General features: G+C 43.2%; 1 protein-coding gene across 7 annotated transcripts in view; it reads right to left on the bottom strand.

The window, feature by feature from the left end:
* Window positions 1–25676, bottom strand: part of LOC125458468 (atos homolog protein B) — a 203212-nt gene that overhangs the window by 124273 nt on the left and 53263 nt on the right. For 2 of the 7 annotated variants that reach the window (XM_059648713.1, XM_048543743.2), the window contains exons 1-2: window positions 7597–7782; window positions 7348–7473 (exon numbers count right to left, since the gene is read on the bottom strand). The exons of 1 other annotated variant lie outside the window; for it this stretch is intronic. The gene's annotated coding sequence lies outside the window, so the exon portion shown is untranslated. Of the gene's footprint in view, window positions 1–7069; window positions 7178–7314; window positions 7474–7596; window positions 7783–25676 lie in introns of those variants that run through there. 4 more of the 7 variants (XM_048543758.2, XM_048543750.2, XM_048543785.2 and 1 more) reach the window with 3 other exon arrangements.

Raw genomic sequence — 25676 nt, 5'->3', positions numbered from 1 at the left:
AAGTCTGGGGCTGGATGAACACAGCAGGCCAAGCAGCATCTCGGGAGCACAAAAGCTGACGTTTCAGGCCTCGACCCTTCTAGGCCCGAAACGTCAGCTTTTGTGCTCCCAAGATGCTGCTTGGCCTGCTGTGTTCATCCAGCCCCACACTGTTATCTTGGACATGCCTGAATAACTTGTGTTCATTGCAGTGCAACAGCTTCATAATCATTTTTACTCATACTGTTTTTTTAAATTCCAGCTTAATTTTTGGTTAACTTAACTCCAGTGGCATGCAAATTCATAATGGAGGAAAAGAATATTAACACAATGAGTAACAAACGTGAGATTTTCCATCTCAAAGTCATTGATCTGTCGTGACAGCACAGAGCAAATCAACAACTTTTTTCTCATTGATTCATGGGATATGACCATTACTGGCAAAGCAAGCATTTATTGCCCTGTGCCTTCAAGGGTACAACAGAGGGACTTCAAGAAAGAAGTTGAGAGTCAACCACATGGCAAAATATCTGCAGTCAATTACATGAAAGATTGATTTTTTTTGTTAATTGAAGTTAAATTCCCCATGAACTTGAATCTCATCTCTAGATTACTAGTCCAATAACATATCTGTTTTCCCATACCAATGATGTCTTTGCCATCTTTGTCATTTTCTTCTTGCCATTACTACCTTCATTCCTTCAGTGTTTGTGATTTTGTCTCCATCACAGCTTCTCTTTTGAAAAAAAAAAGGTGAGAAGAGTGGCATGATATGTGGGGACGGAAGCCACAAACTATTTCTGTTGTGAATTTCAGGTAAAAGGTGAACCTCAAGAACCTTCTTTCCATTCAAGTACACTTCCCTCACACTCCTTTGGCACATTTAGATTTTCTATTAAGTGCCATATTTCATCTCCTTTGCAAATTACTTACTAAGTTATTATCTATGGCAATTGGCTATACTGGCATCATGGTCAGCACAGACGTGTGGGCTGAAGGACCTGCTCTTGTGTTGTATTGTTCTATGTTCTGTAAATATTCAACACACCCCCATCTATTTTCTTCCACTAGGGTGGTTATCAAGAAGCCTCTAACTTGCAACTTATAATAACCTTTCTCCTCCTTTGTACGCATTATCAAAGCACTTTCATCTGATTTCAAACTTCAACTTTTTATTAAAACTAAGTCGATAAAAGAAAATGCTCTCCCCCAACATCTCAGTTGTTGTTACAACCTGTCACACTGGTGTAGAAGATTGCCAAATTATATCTGTTACAATCCTTCAACATAATGAAATAGCATGTCACAGGAGCATTGCAAAATTACGTATGACATCAGATGAATAAAAGCTTGATCAAAGAGGTAGGTTTTGAGAAATGGTTTAAGGATGGCAAATGCAAGGTGAGCGAGGTGTAGGGAGCATACTCCAGACCTTGGAGACTCATCAACTGAAGGCATGCGCTGATGATAGAGGAAGGAAATCTGTTGCTCGGCTTGCCGTGCTGGTTTGTTGGTCTGCAGATGTTTCGTTATCATGCTTGGTAACATCCTCAGTGCAGCCTCTGATGAAGCGGTGTTTTCTCCCACCTGGTTTTTTAACTCTGGGGTCCGTTGCAATGGATTGCCTCACTTCCGGGTTTCCTCTGTAGTGGAATGTATATGGGGTCGAGTTCAATGTGTTTATTAATAGCATGTTTCATGGACTGCCATGCTTCCAGGGATTTGCGTGCCTGCCTCTGCCTAGCCTGTCCCAGTCGAAGCCATGGTTCTCCTTGTCCACATGGATTGAGATGCGTAAGTATTGATACCTGACTACAAAAAGACACTACCAATATTGGTGCTCCCGAGATGCTGCTTGGCCTGCTGTGTTCATCCAGCTCCACACTTTGTTATCTTATGTTCGTCACATAGGTTGTCATTTGTGTATTGATTGAAAGCTATTCTGGAACTATGGCAAGGTAAACACTTGATTAAATGTATTTGAGCTCCACGTTTGAAAGGATGGCAACAAATTTTAAGACAACTTTTGAGAAAACAGAGGTCAGAAGTGGCATGGTATTTTTCAAGGATTGAGGGGTTGAGGTTTTTTGAAGAGAGCCATGATCGTGATAGATTTAAATGGAGAAAAAGACAACACCTGAAGATGACAGAACATTGACAAATTCAGCAAACATGGGGTTCAGAAGGATAAACTGGGTGATCAGCAATTCAGTGTGAATAGGATTGGGGAACAGAAGATAGGCCTCATGTCGGCCATGTGAGATAGAGGAGAAAGTAGAAATTAATACAAGATCAGAACTAGAGCAGAAGGGAGCATTAAAGCAAGTTTGGCCAAGTGAATTAGTTGAAGGGAGGGACACGGCAGAGGCAGCTGATCAGGTTGTCTCCATCTCAAATGGCAGAGATCTATAAATCTCATTGCACTTTGTTAGCAAAACATAAGATTATGAGTCGGCTTAAAAAATTCAATTGGTGTGTTTTTAAAATTTGCAGGAACATGAGAGGAACACTCCTAAATCTCTCTTTCTGAAAATATTTAATACACATTTTAAGGTTTCAAATCAAAACCAAAGCAACAACAACTGTCATCAGAAACACTGTCCTAACTTTAAAAAAAATTCACCCTGCAAAGGACAAATCTTGAAAGCATTTTAATTTAAAAACAATGAAAAGAGAAAATTATTGGAAAAAAGGGTAAAATCTTTTGAGCTTTAGTTATCAAACAATGACAAGAGATGGCTGGACAGAACTGATGCATCATGGCAAAATAAGCACACATTGTTAGACTTAGGTTTAATTTATGTTTAAAGGACCAGGCTATTGCAAAGGACGATGGCCTTAAAGTAAAAAACTTCGAACAAAGGCATTAAAAAGGGAAAGGTTTAAATATACTGTGCTGTTGTGAGATATCTTATGTTTTGTATTTTTAATACTGATTCAATCCTGACTTGAGCATTAATAATTGCAGTTAGTGAAGCTAAGAGGAGTGAATGATACTTAAGTTCCAGAAACCTTGTAGTTAGATCCTACGTATGATTCTTACATCTCCAGATCATCATTAACAGGCAGAATGCAAATAGCTTTTTTTCCTTAGAATATATCTATATTCAATAATCATTATTCAGCATATTGTATTTTATATTCACAAATCCTTTGAAAATGCAGTGACGTAATAGAAGTTCTTCCAAACTGATCTGATCTGTGGTGGCCTATAGACAACCACACTTGTACTAACCAACAAGACAGGTGGTCAGTCCTATATAGGAGATAGCTTGGTGGCCTCCATGGCCAGTACAAAGTGAGGTCCACCAGAGTCTTATTCCTGACTGTACATCAACCCAGAATACATATGGATATCCAGTCTTCACTTGGCAGCACCTTGCATCTTCTAAATCAGAATGGAAAAGGTTACATCTCAGCCAAAGGCTTGTTTCCACAAATTCTGGTATTCTTTTCGGACTTTTTAAACTGACTGGAATGTTGCAAGAGACAAACTTCTCCAGCATCACTTTTGATCACTGTTTTCATCAACTAAAAATTGTCAATTTTCAGATGGCCTTGGTCTAAAAGCAGTAAAAGATTTAAGCCTTTTGCAGATCTCTCCAGAATTACAATATTCACAGAATGTTAAAGTGGCATTGATCAAAATTATGGATAGCAACAGAAACTGTCCTACCTTTTTCCTACAGACATAAATTGCCTACTTACATCTTCCTCATGTTGCTCAACCTTGTCCCTGTTCTTGTCTCGGCTGCTGATGAAATTCAGGCAGCAAGACCTGGACAACATCCAGGTTTAGGCTGACAAGTAGAAAGTAACATTCTTGCCACACAAATTCCAGGTAATTGCCAACAAGAGAATTTAACCACCATCTCATGACATCCAATGGCAGTACCATCACTTAAACCATCACTATCAATATCCTGGAGACAATCAGAATCTGAACTAGACTAACCCAACAAATTTAGTGGTAACAGGTACAGGTCAAAGCCTAGAAATCTTGCAGCAGCTAACTCACCTCCTGACTCACCAAAGCCTGTCCACCGTCTAAAGACATGAGTGGAGTGTGATGGAATAGTTCCCACTTGCCTAGATGTATGCAGTTTCGACAACATCCAAGAGCTTGACTCCATCCAGGACAAAGCAGCCGACTTGACTGGCACCACACCCACAAACATCCCCTCAATCCACCACTGACACTCAGTAACAGCAGCATGGATCTTTAGAATGCACCACAGAAATTCACTAAGACTTCTTCACACAGCGCCTTCCATATCCATTATCATTGCACCTGGATGTTTTTGATGACTGGTGTATAAGGGCATTTAGGTCGCTATGTACACCAACATTTCCCAATCTACCACGATTTAAACTGTACTCTGTCATTCTGTCTTTCCAACCAAAGTGGAAAACTCCACAGTTTACCCGTGTTTTGCAACATTTGCCATGCATTTGCCAGAATCAACGTGTCTAAAACACCCTAAACCCTCTATCTTCGCCTCAGCACTCCCAAGCCCACTTAGTTATGCATTGTTGGCAAACTTAGAAATATTGCATTTGATTCCTTCATCTATATTGTTAATATATATGGTGGATAACTGGTTGAATCACTGATTTGAGAGATACTTGCTCATTGTTCCCTTCCAATCCAAAAAAATTGTCTTTTCCTACTCTGTTTGCAGTCTACTGACACATGCCAGTATATTTCCACCCATCCGATGTACTTTTATTTTGCACAGTAACCTCTTCTGTGGGATAGTATCAAAAACTTCCTGAAAATCTAAATACAACACATATGGCAGTTCTCCCTCATCTGGTCTGCTAGTTGTCCTCAAAACACTCCAGGTTTGTTAATCACGATTCAACTTACATAAATCCATGTTGACTGAGTAATTCACTTGGTATTTTCTAAATGAACTGTTTTTTTGTACCAGACTCTTTTCTTGACTACTGATGTTAAGCTAACCAATCTGTAATTTCAACTTTTCTCCATTTTAAAAAAAAAGTAGAGGGGTTATATTTACCGTCCTCCAATACTCTAGGACTGTTCCAGAATTCACAGAAGTTTGGAAAATGACAACCGATGCATCTACGGTTTCCAAAGCTACGTCCTTTAGTACTCTGGGATGTAGATGATCAGGATCTGGTGAATTATCAGCTTTCAGACCCATTAATATTCTCTGGCCTTTTCTTAAATGAATACTAATTTCCTTGAATTCCTCCTTTCCAATTGACCCTTACTTCTTAGCCTTTCTGGGAAATTATCTGGTATCTGCCATTTCCTTGTTCACCATTATCAAATACTCCTGGCTCAGACAGAAAAGGGCCTACATTTGCCTGCACTTTTTTTGTTTTAACACCCTTACACAAGCTCTTTTAATCTGTTTTTATATTCCTTTTAAGTTTACCCTCATTCTCTATTTTACCCCCTTCAATTTATAACTGTCCTTAAATTTGTTTTGCAAGCTGTGGTTGGACTATTTTTACTGTTATTATCTTCCATCTGGAAGGAATTATTGCAATGCACGCATTAATTCATAAAACATTAACTATTGTCTATCTACTGTCATGCCTTTTGATGACATTACCCACTCTACCACAGCCAACTCATCACTAATCCCTTTGTAGTTTCTTTTGTTTAGGTTGATTTTACAAAACTTTTTTAAAAGGGGTACGCCTGCCTTTTGTCAAACTTGTCAAGTTGCTCGTCCGCTTGATGATTGCAGGAGAGCATGATGTCAGTTTTCTGATACATTTGCCAAGAAAAGTAAATTCAATCCAGCATGTCAGGGCTGTATCTTTAAAACCTCAGGACAGGGTGGGAGAAAAATATATTGTACAATTTAAATGTAGCTCAGAATAGAACAGTCAAGTCAGACCAGAGGGTGTGTTTCCATGCAGTAAGACACTACATTATCATCATCTAGAAGGACAAGCACAGCATATACATGGGAAAACCACCACCTGCAAGTTCCCTCCAAGACACTCACCATCTTGACTTGGAAAGATATAGCCATTCCTTCACTGTCATTGGCTCAAAATGCTGGAACTGCCTCCTTAATGGCATTAAACCAGTCTGTCTACAGCATGTAGACAGCAGGTCAGGAAAACAGCTCACCACAACCTTCTCATGGGCAACTAGGATGGGCAATAAATGCCCATTCAGCCAATAACACCCACATGTGAGTAAAAACAGACATGATGCATAACTAAACCAAAGGCCTTGTCCAGCATATGCTCACTAGCTGATTTTACTCTCAATGTATCATAATTGGTTGCATTGGTTTCATGCAGTATTGTACACCTTCTGTAACATGAATTTATATCTATAGAATACCTAATAAAGAACTTTCAAATACTCTAAAAATTCTAGTTGAATGGTCTCCCACATCTGTTAGACAATAATGGCTTGGATTAGATAAACTTGGTTGCCTTGGCAGTCAGGAAAGTTGACAAGGTATTGAATTTAAATATCATACGGTTAGAAAATTCAAAAAAAATCAGTAACAAGGCATATCCTGCAACCACTGGATGCAGATATTAACTTCAGTGAGGTTCATTTGTGGTGCAAAAATATACAATTTAGTTTATTAAAATAAAAATACAAACGTTCTAACAAGAGATCACAAAACTGAAACATGAAGAACTTAGTTTCAATCTCTAGATACCTGCTGTTTCAAGCAATATCTTTAAAACGTCTATTTTTTCTTTCACTTTTGGGAGTATTTACGCACTTGTACAGTTTCATGTTATATTATTTCAGTGATTTGGTGCTGAAAATACAAGCGTGCCTTGGAGAGTAGGCCCAATAAAGTGAAACTCAGAACTCAGTGGGTTAAGTAATTGATGCCAATACTTTTCAAAACCCTTTATAAAGACGTTCCTATGGTCGTCATGGGGTCCTAACCTCTCTCCAGATCATAAAGCAAGCAAAACAATTCACAGGATGGATTCAAAATAACACACTTATTTGCAACTGTCTGATCAAAAAGCTCAATTAACAAGTTCTGCGGAGTCACTCTTTTTCCCTTATTATTAATGCATCGACTGACAAACAAGTTGACAGATTAAAACCATCACAGATACGAACCACCCAACACATGCCCAGATCAAACGCCTTTTTGCACCGATATTTCTCTGTCAGTGGGTTAGAAGTGTCCGTATACATTCCTGGAGCCCCTTTTCCTCCAACCGCCACCTCAAAAAAAATCATGAATCATGAAGAAAAGGTGATTAATCGCCGAAATTTAAAACTAGAAACCTGCAAGTTTTCCGACGGCCACAAATTAACACAAAAGACGGGACACATCCCTCCCCCACAAACCCCCGACAAACCGAGAAGGCGATGCCCGTCAGTCCAGTGAATACCTTCAGAACAGAAGCGGCGAGTTGACAGACAAAAAGCCCCACGGTTCATCCCTTCACCAAGCAGGAACAGGCAGTGCTCACAGCTGATCTGTTGCGGCAAGTCGGGAGTTTAACTCTTTCCTGAAACTAACCACCAACAGTCGGTTCAAGGGGCGGGGGTACACAACATTGATCAACATCCCCACCCTGTCTGCCTCTCCTCGCCGCCCGGCACAAACACTAACCTCAGGACCGTCTAAGCCAACTTACCTCGCAACCCCAACACACTCTTCCACTTCGATTTAGTGAAACCCAACTGAGAACGCTGCTTGACCCACACTGCCTTCCGTACACAGACATTCCTTCCGGCCTGTTGTCAGGCGACCGAGCTTCGCTCACCGCCCGCCCCGCCGAGGCTGAAAGACATTGGGCACTGACACCGTAATCTGCATGTCCACGCCAAGGAACGAAACGGAAGGTGCACCGGTCATTGGCTGAGGCGGACGTCAATCACCAGACGTCACGGACTAGCGCGGCCCACCGCACGTGCTCGGTCTCGGGGAGCGGGGTGGAACCATTGAGGATCCGACTCCAGCTGCAGCCAACCGGCTGGGCGGTGGGTGAGAATTGACAACCTGTTCGCCCCTTGTTTCCGTGACCCCACGGAGCAGCCCGAACATTCCTTGACAGCGGCGCTCGCAGGGGATGAGGTGAATGGGCGACCCGCAGCAGGTACATCATGCTGCTCACCTGGGTCTGTGATAAAGAGAGATTTACATTTAAATTGCACGTTTGGCAAACACTGGGCATCAGTGCTTTAATGCCTGTGTAATTTTTTTTGAAATGCAGTTAAAGCTGTAAGGGTGAGAAATGGGCACCCAGTGGGCTAATGACGAAATCGTTTTTTTAAAAAGAATTAATTACATTAATCGAAATATTTTAGTCAGGGCAGTCGGTGTAATTCAGTTCTGCTGAACAATCTACAACTTGAAACGACAACTTGGTTTTCCTGTCTCCATAGGTTCTCTTGAGCGTTTGCAGCGTTTGCTGTTGTTCCTTATCAAAATAATGCCTTGGGATCATCTGTAGTCAACGCCAAGACCTTGAGTTAACAAATGATCCAAGAAGTGACATCTCCCACAGCACTGCGATGGAATGTCAAATGTGTTCAAGTCCCAAAGTGGAACTTAAACTGACAACTGTCTGACGAAGAGGTGACAGTGTTACCAACTGAGCCACGCGGCACAGGATGAAGTTTATTTACAAATAAAACAACTTATGAAATTTCAGTATGAAGCACACATGGGTCAAGTATCATGGAATGACCGAATTGTATTGCTCTTGACTATTGTTATTAATGTATTTAAGAGATCAAAAGTTGTCACAGAGAATGCAAGGCGTCAGAAAACATGCAAAAACTGACCAATAATTTTTAAAGCTAACAGTAACTCCAAAATCCTGATAACCCTTTCTGTAAGTCTGTGCTAATAAGAAAGCAAGATGCTATGGAGACTTGGTAATTTTCAATTAATATTCACGAAGATGCCCTGCTTTTCTTAGAGATATTGGCATGGGACATTTCACAACAACCTGAGCAGACAGGTCTCAACTTAAGAACTCATCCAAAGAACAGTACCTCCAACAATGAAGCACTTCCTTGGTACTGCATTGGAGTGTCAGCCATAATTTTTGTATTCAATTCCTAAGTGGGGGGCTTGATCTCAAATTACACTAACTCAGTTACACCAACTAAGCTACACAATAGCAATAGTGTGGAGTAGTGTGTTTAGCTTTCATTAATAGAGGGATTGAGTTTAAGAGCCGTGAAGTTATGCTCCAGCTAAACAAAAGCCTGATTCGGCCACAGCTGGAGTATTGTGTCCATTTCTGGTCAGCTCTTCACAGGAAAGATGTGGAAATGTTCGAGAAGGTGCAGAGGAGATTTACCAGGATGTTGTTGGAATGGAGGGTAGGTCTTACAAGGGAAGGTTGAGAGAGCTAAGGATTTTCTGTTTAGAACGACGAAGGATGAGAGGTGACTTGATAGAGGTGTACAAAATGATCAGAGGTATAGATAGAGTGGACAGTCAGAGACTTTTTCCGAGGGTGGAGGTAGCTTTTATGAGGGAACATAGTTTTAAAGTAAAAGGAGATAGATATAGGGGAGATGTCAGAGGTAGGTTCTTTACTCAGAGAGTGGTAGGAGGATTGCCGGAGAGGGTAATGGAGCCGGCCTCATTAGGGGCATTTAAGCGGCTACTGGACAGGCATATGGATGATAGTATCAGGTAGCGGTGGAGGTTAGATAGATTTTAGGTTTAGGGTAAAAGTTCGGCACAACATCATGGGCTGAAGGGCCTGTACCATGTTGTACTGTTCTATGTTCTATGTAAAGGTATCAATCTGGACGAAAAATTCTTGGACTGCATTCAAGTAAAATTTCTAGATTGGTACGTTGTACCAATTGGGAACAGTCTATTTTAGACCTGATACTATGCGGTGTGACAGGATTAATTAATAACATTATGGTAAAATGGGAATCATGACCAAAATATAAGAATTTTATAATCAAAAAATCCCTACAGTGTGGAAACAGGCCCTTCAGTCCAATAAGCCTGCCCCAACCCATCACCTTTACCCCACCTCATCTACGCATCCCTGAACACTATGGTCAATCCACCTAATCCACACATTTTTGGACTGTGGGAGGAAACCAGAGCACCCAGAGGAAACCCATGCAGACACAGGGAGAATGTGCAAACTCCACACAGATGGTCACCCAAGGGTGGAATTGAACCTGGGTCCCTGGTGTTGTGACGTAGCAGTGCTAACCACTGAGTCACAGTGCTGGGAATACTGAGGAGTTCAGGCAGCGTCTGTGGAGAGAAACACAGCATTTCAAGTCGACATGACCCTTCTCCAGTGTTCTGAAGAGGCCGCAAAGAGATAAGGAACTGCACAAGTGGACAAAAAACATGGCAGAGGAAATATATTGGGAAAAATAACAAAGTTTTCTGTTCTGGAAGCAAAAACTATAAAGCAGATTTTTTTTAAATTGAGAGACTCTGGAAGATTGAGAAACCTGGTGGCTTAATTGTGCACAAGTCAGAAAAGGTTATTGATCTGGTGACATGGTGGTATATTGGTGGTGTCGCTGGATTCATAATACTCTGAGGACATGGTTTTAAATCCCACCCCAGCAAATGCTGAAATTTGAATACAATCAGAAAATCTGGAATTTAAAGCTATTCCAATGGTGACCACAAAACCATTTCCAATTGTAAAAATCCACCTTGTTCATTAATCCCCTTTTAGAGAACAAAATCTATTTTACTTACCTAGTTTGGCCCATGTGTGATTCCAGATCCTTGGCTATATGGTTGACTATTAAATACCTTTTGAAATGGCTAAGAATGTTACCCAGTTGGAGATAAACACTGTGATGTCTAAGAGAAAGAATAATACCCAGCACTGTCCATGCAAAATCCTTTTTACTAACATCTCGGGGTTGTGAGAGCTGTCCCACAGACTAGTTGAGCATTGGCCTGACGTTATCTGTAAAGTATGATTGTGAGCATAATGTTATGCTCGAGACACAAACAACACTATTCCTGGTTATGGCCTAGCCTACTGGCAAGGTAGACCTATGAGAGGTGACAGTACAATTATTCTCATCACCCAAGAAATATATACTTGTCATAAAGGGAGTACAGTGAAGGTTTACGAAACTGATCCTGGGGATGGCAACTTTCTTACATAAGGAGAGATTAGGTCAATTGGGCCTATATTCATTTTAGTTTAGAAGAATGAGAGGGGATCACAGTGAAACAAATATTCTGACAGGGCTGGACAGACTGGGTGCAGGCATGATGTTTCCCTTGTTTCAGGGGCCAGGGTGAGTAGGGATCATGCTGCCAGGATACACAGTAGACCATTTAGTATGAGATGAGGAGAAACTTCACAGTGTGGAATTAACCTGTGGAATTCTGTACCACACAAGGCTGTGGGAGCAAAGTTACTGAACATAATCTGGACGCCAAAATTGTCAAGTGTTATGGGGAGAAAGCAGGAGTATTTGTTTTTGAAACAGAATATCAGCTGTGGTAATATTAAATGGTGGAGCAAGCTGGATAATCTAAATGGCCTGCTTTTTTCTATGCCATTTTCTATGTTTCTAAATTAGAAGATGTGGGAGCAGAATTAGGCCATTCAGCCCATTGAATTTCTCTGCCATTTGACAAGATCATGGCTACTCTTATATTCCTCAACTTCATTCACCTGCCTTTCCCAGAACTTTTGTTTCTCTTATTGATTAAAAATCTGTCTATCTCAGCCTCAAATATACTTAATGACCCATCCTCAACAGCCTTCTGCAGTAAAGAATTCCACAGATTGACCACACTCTGTGAGTAAAAGATTCTCCTCTGTCTTAAATGGACAATGTCTTAGTCTGAAATTATGGCCTCTGGTCCTTGACTTTCTCACAAAGGAAATGGCATCTCTGCATCTACCGTGTCATGTCCCCTAACAACTTTGTGCATTTCATAAAGTCTCCTCTTATTCTTCCCAATATCAATGAATACAAGCCCTACATACTCGATCTCGACTGATAAAACTCTCCCTCCATACCTCAAATCATCCCAATGAACTTATTCTGGACTACCTCCAATGCCAGTATGTATCAGATAAAGGGCCGAAAACTGTTTACAGTATTCCAGTTGTGATTGTCTAGTACCTTGGACAATTTTAGCAAGATATCCCGTTTTTACATTACTTTGAACTGAAAGCCAGCAGTCCATTTATCTTCCCTCTCACTTACTGAATTTGGATTCTAGCATTTTGTGATTAATGCACAAGAATTCCCAAATGCCTCTGTGCCGAACCTTTCTGCAATCCTTACTAATTCAAATAATATTCAGCTTTTCAATTGATAAGTTGTTGGACGGTTTTCTGAGAGACAGGATTTACATGCATTTGGAGAGGTAAGGACTGATTAGGGAGCATCAGCATGGCTCTGTGCATGAGAAATTGTGTCTCACAAACTTGATTGAGTTTTTGAGGACATGACCAAGAGGATTGATGAAGGCAGAATGGTTTATATTGTTGACATGGATTTTCGCAAGGCCTTTGACAAGGTTCCACATGGCAGAGTAGTTAGTAAGGTTATATCACATGGGATTCAGGGAGAGCTAGCCAATGAGGTAAAAATTTGGCTTGGTGTTAGGGGACACCTCTTCCACAGCTTTCAATCTCATATTCTCCCAAGCCTGTACACCCCACTTCTGTCTATCCCCAAAATACACAAATAGGACTGCCCAGCCAGAGCCATTGTTTCTGCCCATTCCTGCCCCATAGAACCTATTTCTTCCAACCTCAACTTTATTTTTTCTGCCCTTTTCCAGTGCCTTCCCAATTAGATCTGCAATTCTTCTGACTCTTTACATTGGTTTCAAAACTTCCAGTTTCCTGGCACCAGCCACCTCTCTTCACCATGGATGTGCAATCCATTTGCATGTTCATTCCCAATCAGGATAGTCTGAGGGATCTCTTATTCTTCCAGGAAAGAAGGCCTGAACCATCCCCACCCACCACCACCCTCTTCCACCTGGCTGAGCTCACCCTCATTTTGAACAACTTTTCCTTTTACTCCTCTCAATTTCTTCAGGTCAAAGGTGTGGCCAAGAATACCTGCAAGGGCCCCAGTTAATCCTGTCTCTTTGTGGGTTATGCAAAACATTCGTCATTCCAGTCCAACTTGGGTCCCTGCCCATAACTCTTTCACTGGTACATTGATGATGTCATTGGTGTTGCTTCCCTGTCTCATCTGGAATTAGAAAAATGGAACAGTTTTGCTTCCAATTTCCATCCCAATCCCACCTGGGATGGAAAGCTGTGGAAGAGGTGTCCCCTAACATTAAGCCAAATTTTTATCTAATTAGCTAGCTCTCCCTGAATCCCATGTGGATCTCAATCGGCGCAGGCTTGGAGGGCCAAAGGGCCTGTTCCTGTGTTGTAATTTTCTTTGTTCTTTGTCCTTTACCTTATCTCACAGTTACCTTGACAGTATATTACTACACATTGCTTCTTGTAGGGATTCCATTCCATTCTCCCAGTTTTTCTATCTTCATACAACTGTTTTGATGATGCCACCGTCCATAGGAAGCTCTCAGAAAAGCCAACCTTTTTCCGAACCAACGATTCCCTGCCAGCATAGCTGATAAGTTACAAATCCATGTCTGACACATTTCCTGCATTTCTGCTCTCATACCTTCTCTGTCCTCCCAGAACAATGACAGGGTTCCCCTGGTCATCATTTCCCACCCCACCAGCCTCCAAAAGATTATACACTGCCATTTCCACCACCTTGAAAGTGATGCCACCCATCAGACATATATTCCCCTTCCTTCCTTTGTCAGCCTTCCACGGGCACCATTCCATCTGGGACACTCTGGTTCATTTCTCCTCCACTCCTAAACTTCCTTACAATCCCACGGCACTTTCTCACATAATCGTAGAAAATGTAACGCTTGCCTGTTTACTTCCACCCTCTTCATATTCAATGTCCAGACACACCTTTCAGGTGAATCAGCAATTTACCTGTACTTTAATCAATCTAATCTACTGGATTTACAGCTCATAATGTGGTCTCCTCTACACAGACTGAGTGATTGCTTTGTGGAATACCTTCACTGTGTTGATAAAAATGACCCCAAGTTTCAATTTGTCATCAGCTTCTTGTTATGTGGCTCAATATCACTCTTTTATAACGTTCCTAATTTAATTAAATATACTATGCATTATAAGTTGTTTTTGCCTTCCTAATTACCTCCACCACTGAAGACTTGTCAGTGAATGGGAAGAATCACCTTCATTTTTGTTTAAACTTGATTCCAGCCTGTTACATAATGCAGAAAGGCAATAAAGCTGATTTAATTTATTTGTCTCCATATCTACCTGTAATCACTATAATAAAAAAATACATCTTGCACTTTGAAAGTGGTTAACATTTAGTCATTGGATGAACACAGCAGGCCAAGCAGCATCAGAGGAGCAGGAAAGTTTGATGTTTCAGGTCGAGACCCTTCTTCAGATCTTATTAGATCTTATTCGTCTAGCTTCAGACCGTGTTATCTCAGATTCTCCAGCATCAGCAGTTCCTTCTATCTCTGTAACATTTAGTCATTGATGCTTTGACCTTTGTATGTTATCAGCATGAAAGCTTTCTGAATAAGCTATTTCATATTAAATCTAAATCTCTGTTTTAATGGTGCTATAGATAATTGACAATACATAAGAGTCTGAAAAACAATGAATAATTAGAAGAAGTTGTCTTGATGAACAAAAATGTCCATCAGTCACTTCGTTATATAATGCAAATATAATTCAAATTTCTTTTGAATTTTAGGAACAAAGTACACCTACTCAACAACAAGAACAAGCATGACCAAAAGTCCCTGTTAAAGATTCAAATTGTTCCTGAAAGAATTGAGAGGCCAAGAAGATTAATTTTTATTCAAAGTACATCCCTATTTGTGTAGCAAAATACTTGCAATATATAGCACCTGGGATTTACAGATACATGGATTATTAAAACACCATACAAAGGTGCATAAAATTATAAATCGAATGCTAGACTTTGCATCAAAATGATTAGAATATAAGGGGGGGGGGAATGTCAAGCTCAAGCAAAACATATTTCTGTTTAGATCCTATCTGGAGTACGGTTTTGAGAGCATTCTGTCACTAAGCATTGGAAAGGCAATATCAAGCTTCGAGGAAGTGTAATGTTAATTTACTAGAATGATACTTGAACTGTAAAGATTCAATTTAAAGTATGAGGCAAGGCAGTGCAACTCACACCCCTGGTGTGTTTGTTTAATGCCTGTACTGAAGGTGGCCTTACCTGGTCTTTTGCTCTTCTACAATGCTGTTCCAGTGATTGCAGCATAGCCAGTCAAAGGCAGCTGATTTTCTGTCGGGAAGACTGCAGATGGCCTTGAGGTTGAGCTGAATCAGTCTGGGCCTTGAGGACCTGACTGGTCTCAGCATTGACAGCAACAGTTTGGGCTGGCTGTTTGAAAGGGGTTCGAATTAGAAGATTTATAAGATTAGTATTGTGTATATGTTTAAAAATTACAATGAATCAAATTTACAGTCATGTGACTTATTCTGAAGCCTATGTGATCGGTAGCCTGGGTGATTTAATTGTTAGAGATAAAAAGAAAGTTTAGATTGTTTTACTTGGAACAACTTCCAAGGTATTTATGCTTGGAAGCAAGGGTAGCAACCTCTAAATTTACAAGTAGATTCTCAAGACTCGGTTTTGTCAACAGCAGGTCATCTTTCATATCATAACCTGAACTATGAGCCACTTCTATTTTCTTTCCTTTTATATTTTTGATTATAATTAAAAGTTTCAGCACTGCACATGCAAAACACATTTGATTTAGCAGTTGGGAAAACATTTCACTCATGAGGGTGTCATTTGCTGATAATGCTGCAGCTAGGTGTGGCCTATTGTAGAGTGTTCCGGTCAAACAAGGAGGCCCTGCATCATGGACAACCGCAACTTTTCTGCCTAAGTTCATTGCCGTTGACATAAGATTTTTGAGCACATGGGAGTTTCTCAAAATTAAATTTCACCATTTCATGTTTTTCTGGTTTTGTTTTAATTATGTGTGCATTTGTTGTTATTTTATTGAAACTGGCTTAGTCAGAATGTAAATGTGCTGGCATGCTTCACTGATACTTGCAAGGGAATTAAGGATATTTCCTTGACTGTGGAAAAAACAATGACCCATATATTCTGATGGCCAGATGTTGCCGCAGCAGATTAGACCTGGAGCTAGGCATTAGGACCAAAAGAAATCCCCACCAAGCTGATTCTGAGGAAATTGCCCAGATTGTGGAAGATTCTAAATGGGTACCTCACCTGCATCTGCCTTTGGTAAAAAAAGCACGTAAAGTCAGAGAATACTGAGGGTTCCAACTTGCTGAAGCTTAAAATTACCCAGGAAATGTTAGAGGATGATAAACCTTCTCTAACTCCTGGGTAGCTATTTAACTAATCCCCTGCTTCATCTCTGACACCCCTGACTACAGGACTGAGTCCTGACACCCCTCAACCAGACCTGACTGCTACTATTGCTCATCTGACATTGTTGTAAATCTTTTCGGAACCCTTTCAAATTTGACAATATCCTTCCTACAGCAGGCAGATCAGAACTGAATGTAGTATTCCCAAGGTGGCCTAACTAATGCCCTGAACTGCCTCAACATGACCTCCCAACTCCCATATGCAAAGCACTGACCAAATGCCCTTTTCACTGTCCAATCTGTCTGCAACAGAACATGGCACACCTACTGCTGCAAAAGGGGAATGGTTTTGACAGTTATCCTCTCTGCTGGCTATAAGGATCCCTGGACAGGTCTTCCTGTTTTATAACAGCAAGCTCCTGCTCAGAACTTTCCAGAGTACAAATTAGATAAATGTATTTGTGATTCTTTTGTATAAAAAATAGGGTTTCTGTCACGATCAGAATTTCTGGGCTGTCTCTGGTGTTTTTCCGCTCATTCTTTATTGAGTTCATGTATTAGTGTCCATTGTCATACTCACTGTTCTTTAAAAGACAGTTGATATGTCTGCTATAGTATCAGAGATAATGGGAACTGCAGATGCTGGAGAATTCCAAGATAATAAAATGTGAGGCTGGATGAACACAGCAGGCCAAGCAGCATCTCAGGAGCACAAAAGCTGATGTTTCGGGCCTAGACCCTTCATCAGAGAGGGGGATGGGGAGAGGGAACTGGAATAAATAGGGAGAGAGGGGGAGGCGGACCGAAGATGGAGAGTAAAGAAGATAGGTGGAGAGAGTATAGGTGGGGAGGTAGGGAGGGGATAGGTCAGTCCAGAGAAGACGGACAGGTCAAGGAGGTGGGATGAGGTTAGTAGGTAGCTGGGGGTGCGGCTTGGGGTGGGAGGAAGGGATGGGTGAGAGGAAGAACCGGTTAGGGAGGCAGAGACAGGATGGACTGGTTTTGGGATGCAATGGGTTGGGGGGAAGAGCTGGGCTGGTTAACATAGAACATAGAACATAGAACATAGAACAGTACAGCACAGAACAGGCCCTTCAGCCCACAATGTTGTGCCGACCATTGATCCTCATGGATGCACCCTCAAATTTCTGTGACCATATGCATGTCCAGCAGTCTCTTAAATGACCCCAATGACCTTGCTTCCACAACTGCTGCTGGCAACGCATTCCATGCTCTCACAACTCTCTGCGTAAAGAACCTGCCTCTGACATCCCCTCTATACTTTCCACCAACCAGCTTAAAACTATGACCCCTCGTGCTAGCCATTTCTGCCCTGGGAAATAGTCTCTGGCTATCGACTCTATCTATGCCTCTCATTATCTTGTATACCTCAATTAGGTCCCCTCTCCTCCTCCTTTTCTCCAATGAAAAGAGACCGAGCTCAGTCAACCTCTCTTCATAAGATAAGCCCTCCAGTCCAGGCAGCATCCTGGTAAACCTCCTCTGAACCCTCTCCAAAGCATCCACATCTTTCCTATAATAGGGCGCCCAGAACTGGACGCAGTATTCCAAGTGCGGTCTAACCAAAGTTTTATAGAGCTGCAACAAGATCTCACGACTCTTAAACTCAATCCCCCTGTTAATGAAAGCCAAAACACCATATGCTTTCTTAACAACCCTGTCCACTTGGGTGGCCATTTTAAGGGATCTATGTATCTGCACACCAAGATCCCTCTGTTCCTCCACGCTGCCAAGAATCCTATCCTTAATCCTGTACTCAGCTTTCAAATTCGACCTTCCAAAATGCATCACCTCGCATTTATCCAGGTTGAACTCCATCTGCCACCTCTCAGCCCATCTCTGCATCCTGTCAATGTCCCGCTGCAGCCTACAACAGCCCTCTACACTGTCAACGACACCTCCGACCTTTGTGTCGTCTGCAAACTTGCTGACCCATCCTTCAATTCCCTCGTCCAAGTCATTAATAAAAATTACAAACAGTAGAGGCCCAAGGACAGAGCCCTGTGGAACCCCACTCACCACTGACTTCCAGGCAGAATATTTTCCTTCTACTACCACTCGCTGTCTTCTGTTGGCCAGCCAATTCTGTATCCAAGCAGCTAAGTTCCCCTGTATCCCATTCCTCCTGACCTTCTGAATGAGCCTTCCATGGGGAACCTTATCAAATGCCTTACTGAAGTCCATATACACCACATCCACAGCTTGACCCTCATCAACCTTACTAGTCACATCCTCAAAAAACTCGATAAGGTTTGTAAGGCATGACCTACCCCTCACAAAGCCGTGTTGACTGTATTTGATCAAGCCATGCTCTTCCAGATGGTCATAAATCTTATCCCTCAGAATCCTTTCTAACACCTTGCAGACGACAGACGTGAGACTTACCGGTCTATAATTGCCGGGATGATTGCCGGTTGTGTGATGCAGTGGGGGGAGGGGGGGAACTAGGCTGGTTTAGGGATGCAGTAGGGGAAGGGGAGATTTTGAAACTGGTGAAGTCCACATTGATACCATATGGCTGCAGGGTTCCCAGGCGGAATATGAGTTGCTGTTCCTGCAACCTTCGGGTGGCATCATTGTGGCAGTGCAGGAGGCCCATGATGGACATGTCATCTAGAGAATGGGAGGGGGAGTGGAAATGGTTTGCGACTGGGAGGTGCAGTTGTTTGTTGCGAACTGAGCGGAGGTGTTCTGCAAAGCGGTCCCCAAGCCTCCGCTTGGTTTCCCCAATGTAGAGGAAGTCGCACCGGGTACAGTGGATGCAGTATACCACATTGGCAGAAGTGCAGGTGAACCTCTGCTTAATGTGGAATGTCATCTTGGGGCCTGGGATAGGGGTGAGGGAGGAGGTGTAGCATTTCCTGCGGTTGCAGGGGAAGGTGCCGGGTGTGGTGGAGTTGGAGGGCAGTGTGGAGCGAACAAGGGAGTCACGGAGAGAGTGGTCTCTCCGGAAAGCAGACAGGGGAGGGGATGGAAAAATGTCTTGGGTGGTGGGGTCGGATTGTAAATGGCGGAAGTGTCGGAGGATGATGCGTTGTATCCGGAGGTTGGTGGGGTGGTGTGTGAGAACGAGGGGGATCCTCTTAGGGCGGTTGTGGCGGGGGCGGGGTGTGAGGGATGTGTTGCGGGAAATACGGGAGGCGCGGTCAAGGGCGTTCTCGATCACTGTGGGGGGAAAGTTGCGGGTTCTTAAAGAACTTGGACATCTGGGATGTGTGGGAGTGGAATGTCTTATCGTGGGAGCAGATGCGGCGGAGGCGGAGGAATTGGGAATAGGGGATGGAATTTTTGCAGGAGGGTGGGTGGTAGGAGGTGTATTCTAGGTAGCTGTGGGAGTCGGTGGGCTTGAAATGGACATCAGTTACAAGCTGGTTGCCTGAGATGGAGACTGAGAGGTCCAGGAAGGTGAGGGATGTGCTGGAGATGGCCCAGGTGAACTGAAGGTTGGGGTGGAAGGTGTCACATCCCTCACACCCCGCCCCCGCCACAACCGCCCTAAGAGGATCCCCCTCGTTCTCACACACCACCCTACCAACCTCCGGATACAACGCATCATCCTCCGACACTTCCGCCATTTACAATCCGACCCCACCACCCAAGACATTTTTCCATCCCCTCCCCTGTCTGCTTTCTGGAGAGACGACTCTCTCTGTGACTCCCTTGTTCGCTCCACACTGCCCTCCAACCCCACCACACCCGGCACCTTCCCCTGCAACCGCAGGAAATGCTACACTTGTCCCCACACCTCCTCCCTCACCCCTATCCCAGGCCCCAAGATGACATTCCACATTAAGCAGAGGTTCACCTGCACTTCTGCCAATGTGGTATACTGCATCCACTGTACCCGGTGTGGCTTCCTCTACATTGGGGAAACCAAGCGGAGGCTTGGGGACCGCTTTGCAGAACACCTCCGCTCAGTTCGCAACAAACAACTGCACCTCCCAGTCGCAAACCATTTCCACTCCCCCTCCCATTCTCTAGATGACATGTCCATCATGGGCCTCCTGCACTGCCACAATGATGCCACCCGAAGGTTGCAGGAACAGCAACTCATATTCCGCCTGGGAACCCTGCAGCCATATGGTATCAATGTGGACTTCACCAGTTTCAAAATCTCCCCTTCCCCTACTGCATCCCTAAACCAGCCCAGTTCGTCCCCTCCCCCCACTGCACCACACAACCAGCCCAGCTCTTCCCCCCCACCCACTGCATCCCAAAACCAGTCCAACCTGTCTCTGCCTCCCTAACCAGTTCTTCCTCTCACCCATCCCTTCCTCCCACCCCAAGCCGCACCCCCAGCTACCTACTAACCTCATCCCACCTCCTTGACCTGTCCGTCTTCCCTGGACTGACCTATCCCCTCCCTACCTCCCCACCTATACTCTCTCCACCTATCTTCTTTACTCTCCATCTTCGGTCCGCCTCCCCGTCTCTCCCTATTTATTCCAGTTCCCTCTCCCCATCCCCCTCTCTGATGAAGGGTCTAGGCCGAAACGTCAGCTTTTGTGCTCCTGAGATGCTGCTTGGCCTGCTGTGTTCATCCAGCCTCACATTTTATTATCTTGATATGTCTGCTAAACTGGTCCTCCCATTCATTGCAAAGGATTTTACTGAGTGCAGTCTCAGCAAGGCTAATTCAAGTGTTGTCAATGAACACATTGCCCTCTGAGAATTCTGCAGCCAACGTTCTGGGATTGAGCAACACTTGGTCAGTATTGATACTGACCTTTCAGTCCTGCTTTTTTCATCTGACTGACCATTCCCACAACCAAACCCAAATCTCCAAGCCTTTTCTACTTCCTTGCCTGTGACCACACCACACAATTCCCCTCACCATTGACTCACGCTTGTCTAGAGATTTAACGCAAGAGTCCATTATCTGCTCCCAGCCCTTGTATTAAACAAAGATAACCAAAGACACACAACCTCCCAAAGGTGACAGATACATGCCATCTTTAAATGATAGTGAACCAGACCAAAAGACTCTCCTGTACCATTGACTTTATCTTGAAGGGAGAATTTTATTGAAAAATATTTCATGTTTACTCATGACACACAAATGTCTTAGAAATATGAACCCACCAGACAGCAACATAATAAATCACAACATGAAATCTTGCCATTCTTTCAATTAACAAATATTTAAAAAAAGTTACTGGTCTCCATGGAGATTGTGTAGATGCTGTCATCCTGATTGAGGACAACAGGTTTACGTTCCATGGTGTCTCTGCCACTCCCCTCTGGGTGTGCCCCAGGTCCTACTAATCTGCTGGAAGGCAGATTGCTGGACTGCTATCAGGGCCTGCATGTTTTTTTGAGCACTGAAATGACTATGCATGGCAGCAAACATGGATCGCATGACCTCAGTCTGAACTCTTACAGCACTCATGTTATGTGGTTTCTGTTGCATTATAATGTCGCCACCAGGAACTGCATCACAGGTGGATCAGCAAGTGCTGTCATGAAATTAGCCACCACCTCCAAGCTGGAAAGAATTGACTATAGTGAAGAATTGATTGCAACGTAACACACTGCAGAAATCTCTATCATGCTCTTTGAGTGTGACAAGTGGCTATCATTCAGGACTACTAATGTACAGAGCATCTCAGGGTGCATATTCTCAGTGTTCTCCTTGTGTGTCGTTCAGTGCTAATATCTGAGTCCCCTGCAAGAGAAGCCATCCATGCTCTTACCATACAACGAGCTGCCACATGAATATCCTTTCCTCTGCCCTGGCTGGAATTGACTCAGCCACTGGCTGACTGGGTTCACATCTTGGTTCTGTGCTGGCCTCTTAAGATGTGAACAGTGCTAATAAATCAGCGGATTGCTGTGTCAGATGAAATGAAAATGCTTCATCAGAATGAGAATGTTTCGGCGAGTGATTCAAAGTGGAGTGGAAAACACGAGGTTTGTGGTCACACCATCAGCAGCTTGCACATCATGTCCAATGACTGGGTGTGGATAAGGCGAGATTTGAGAAGGGGCATATTGCAAAATGTTGCTATTATCTGGAATGTTCCCAATGATGATAGATCTCACAGGCCCTAGTGAAATCTCAGAATGCAGGGAACCAATTCCTTTGTGGGACTCAGTGGATAATGGGTGTACTTGGCTCCTACTGGTTCTGCTCCCCTACCGGTGCTTCTGGGTCATCCTGTTTACCAAACAGATACAGAAGTGTGCCAGTGATTGTGTTGCACTATGTCTTGATAATGTGCCTACCACAGATGAATGGCAGGTACATGAAAGCAGCAGGAGATCAGTGAGAGGTTGGAAAGGGTGACAATGATGTCAAGTATATGAATGTTAGGGTCTCAGTCATGATTGCTTGATATTGCTAAAGGGAGTGGTGGCATTGCGGTGACCAACATGAAAAGTTGGTGGTGTGGTTAGCAGAGAATGATTTATGAGGCTGTATTCAGTGACTTTGCCACCTGTGTGAAATTATTGATTGCATTGGTGCTGGGTCCTCAAGCAAGATCTGGGAGTTGACCTCGCCCATCATTTGTTCCCATTTCCTTCTGAAGATGAACCCTGATAGCTCCCAGCCCAGGTGAAAGTGTGAACTCTGTCCTCTGATCACCTTGATTACTTCTGTGAACATAAAAGCCTCCTCCGTTCCCTGGTGCTCCATTTGTGCAGTTTCTTCTTCAAACAGCATCAGTGCAGTTAGTGAGCAGCAACCTTGTCCGAATGGGTGATAATGGGAACTGCAGATGCTGGAGAATCCAAGATAATAAAATGTGAGGCTGGTTGAACACAACAGGCCCAGCAGCATCTCAGGAGCACAAAAGCTGACGTTTCGGGCCTAGACCCTTCATCAGAGAGGGGAATGGGGTGAGGGCTCTGGAATAAATAGGGAGAGAGGGGGAGGCGGACCGAAGATGGAGAGAAAAGAAGATAGGTGGAGAGGAGAGTATAGGTGGGGAGGTGGGGAGTTAGGGAGGGGATAGGTCAGTCCAGGGAAGACGGACAGGTCAAGGAGATGGGATGAGGTTAGTAGGTAGGAGATGGAGGTGCGGCTTGGGGTGGGAGGAAGGGATGGGTGAGAAGAAGAACAGGTTAGGGAGACAGAGACATGCTGGTCTGGTTTTGGGATGCAGTGGGTGGAGGGGAAGAGCTGGGCTGGTTGTGTGGTGCAGTCGGGGGAGGGGACGAACTGGGCTGGTTTTGGGATGCAGTGGGGGAAGGGGAGATTTTGAAGCTGGTGAAGTCCACATTGATACCATTGGGCTGCAGGGTTCCCAAGCGGAATATGAGTTGCTGTTCCTGCAACCTTCGGGTGGCATCATTGTGGCACTGCAGGAGGCCCATGATGGGCATGTCATCTAAAGAGTGGGAGGGGGAGTGGAAATGGTTTGCGACTGGGAGGTGCAGTTGTTTATTGCGGACTGAGCGGAGGCGTTCTGCAAAGCGGTCCCCAAGCTTCCGCTTGGTTTCCCCAATGTAGAGGAAGCCACAAGGGGTACAATGGATACAGTATACCACATTGGCAGATGTGCAGGTGAACCTCTGCTTAATATGGAAAGTCATCGAATCAAGTACCTTTTCATCTTACTTTGCATATTTCACAACTCTGTTTATAATGGCTTCTCTGATACTTTCATAATTAAAACCAAGTTTAATTCTGTCTTTGCTGTCTGTGCATGCGCATGTTCTGTTCCACCATACATTACCTGAGAATCATGTGTTTACATTTACTTCTTAACTGTTAGCTCAGCAAATCTTTGACATTTCTGATAACAGTCAGCAGAGATCAGCTGATTTTATATTGGAAATATCCACCACCCCCCTCCATGTTATTTATGAAGAATGTAAAGAGTAGTTGACTCAGAACTGGTGCAATTTCACAAGTCTATCAGCACATTGCCAAATAAGTTTTCAACCTTTGGCCTTTGAAAAGCTCATGCAAAATTGTATAAGATCCTTTTTGAAAATGTAAATGAATGTACCAACTGAATACATATCATTCACCGGTTACCGCACAAATTTGTTCATAAACTGACATTTTTATCATTGACTGTAAAATTAAGGTTCCCCATTCTGGTTGGAGCTTTACCACATGGCATTTGCTGCAGTCTACAAATGTTGTTGTATTTATGGTTTGGTAACTTGTCTCAAATTTATACCAAACAGTGGGGGACTGATAGCAAATTGTGTTCGGAGGGAATCAAAGCATAGGTTTCGTCTTGACAAATTGGACAATGCACATACTTAATAAACTATGTCATGATGTCAATCTGTTACATCACGAGACAGACTAGCATGTGAACAGGGAAAGTGAATCGTGTGTTTCAGATGTTAGACTGTAAAATTGGCAATCAAACCATTGACTGTGGGACTGCAAGCCTGCTTGAACCATTCATCAAAGATCAATATAAAGGCCACCACTTAACTGCCATATGTATACTTACATCATATAGATTGTAGTACGATCACTTTCCCAAATACCAATCAGGCTACACCGCAAATGTTGGCTTGCCAGTGATGTTTACATCCATGGAAGAATAAAAAATCTCTACAGTTTTCCTGTGTAGCTAAGATCCACTAGATTTCAAAATGAGGGCATTTCAAAATTCATGCAATAAATACAATGGTCTGAATCTTATGATTTTTATGGCTAAGTTGAGTTTTTTGGAGGGAATGCTGTTGTGAGATGCAGCACATTTTCTCACCATACTTTATCGAACCCACCACATTAATTGTTGATCTGCCCCTAGCTGCCCCGAACATCTAATTTCTGCCTCACTTTACCATGTGCCCTTCCTGGAAGAACTCACCACTCAGTGGATATCTGCCCAAAAAACCAGCGTACCTTGCACCTGCAGCATCTTTGAAAGCCCACTACACAGTGCAGGGACACTAAATCTGGAAGCTGCTCTGCTCAGTTTTGGAAACTGTGAGGAATGATGGCTAAGATGGGGAAATTGGTACTATGCTCTGATAGGGATCTGGAGGTCCTGGTCAATGGAGTGGTGCAGTGAAGAAGAGTCTTCTTCCCAGGGAAATGTCAGACAAGGCCATGCCTCAGATGGCATCAGCCTGGTCAGAGAGCACCATCTCAAGTCCAGACACCAGGTTTCAGTAAAGAAAGAAGATCAAGGAACTGTCATACTGTGCTTTCTGTTACCTCATACTCTATTTCTGCCACCACACTCACCTCCTCGCAAGGCTCACGCAATGACACTCCTATTTTGCTCTTATGTGTACCAGCCGTGCCTTCCATTTGCATCTTACTTATTCATCTTCTGTATATCATTTCAGGAGAAGGCATTCATCTCAGCACACAA

Source organism: Stegostoma tigrinum, chromosome 1 (genome assembly GCF_030684315.1).
Source record: "Stegostoma tigrinum isolate sSteTig4 chromosome 1, sSteTig4.hap1, whole genome shotgun sequence".
NCBI lineage: Eukaryota > Metazoa > Chordata > Chondrichthyes > Orectolobiformes > Stegostomatidae > Stegostoma > Stegostoma tigrinum.
Note: the sequence above shows the minus strand (reverse complement) of the source record. Positions and strands in the feature narration are given on the sequence as shown.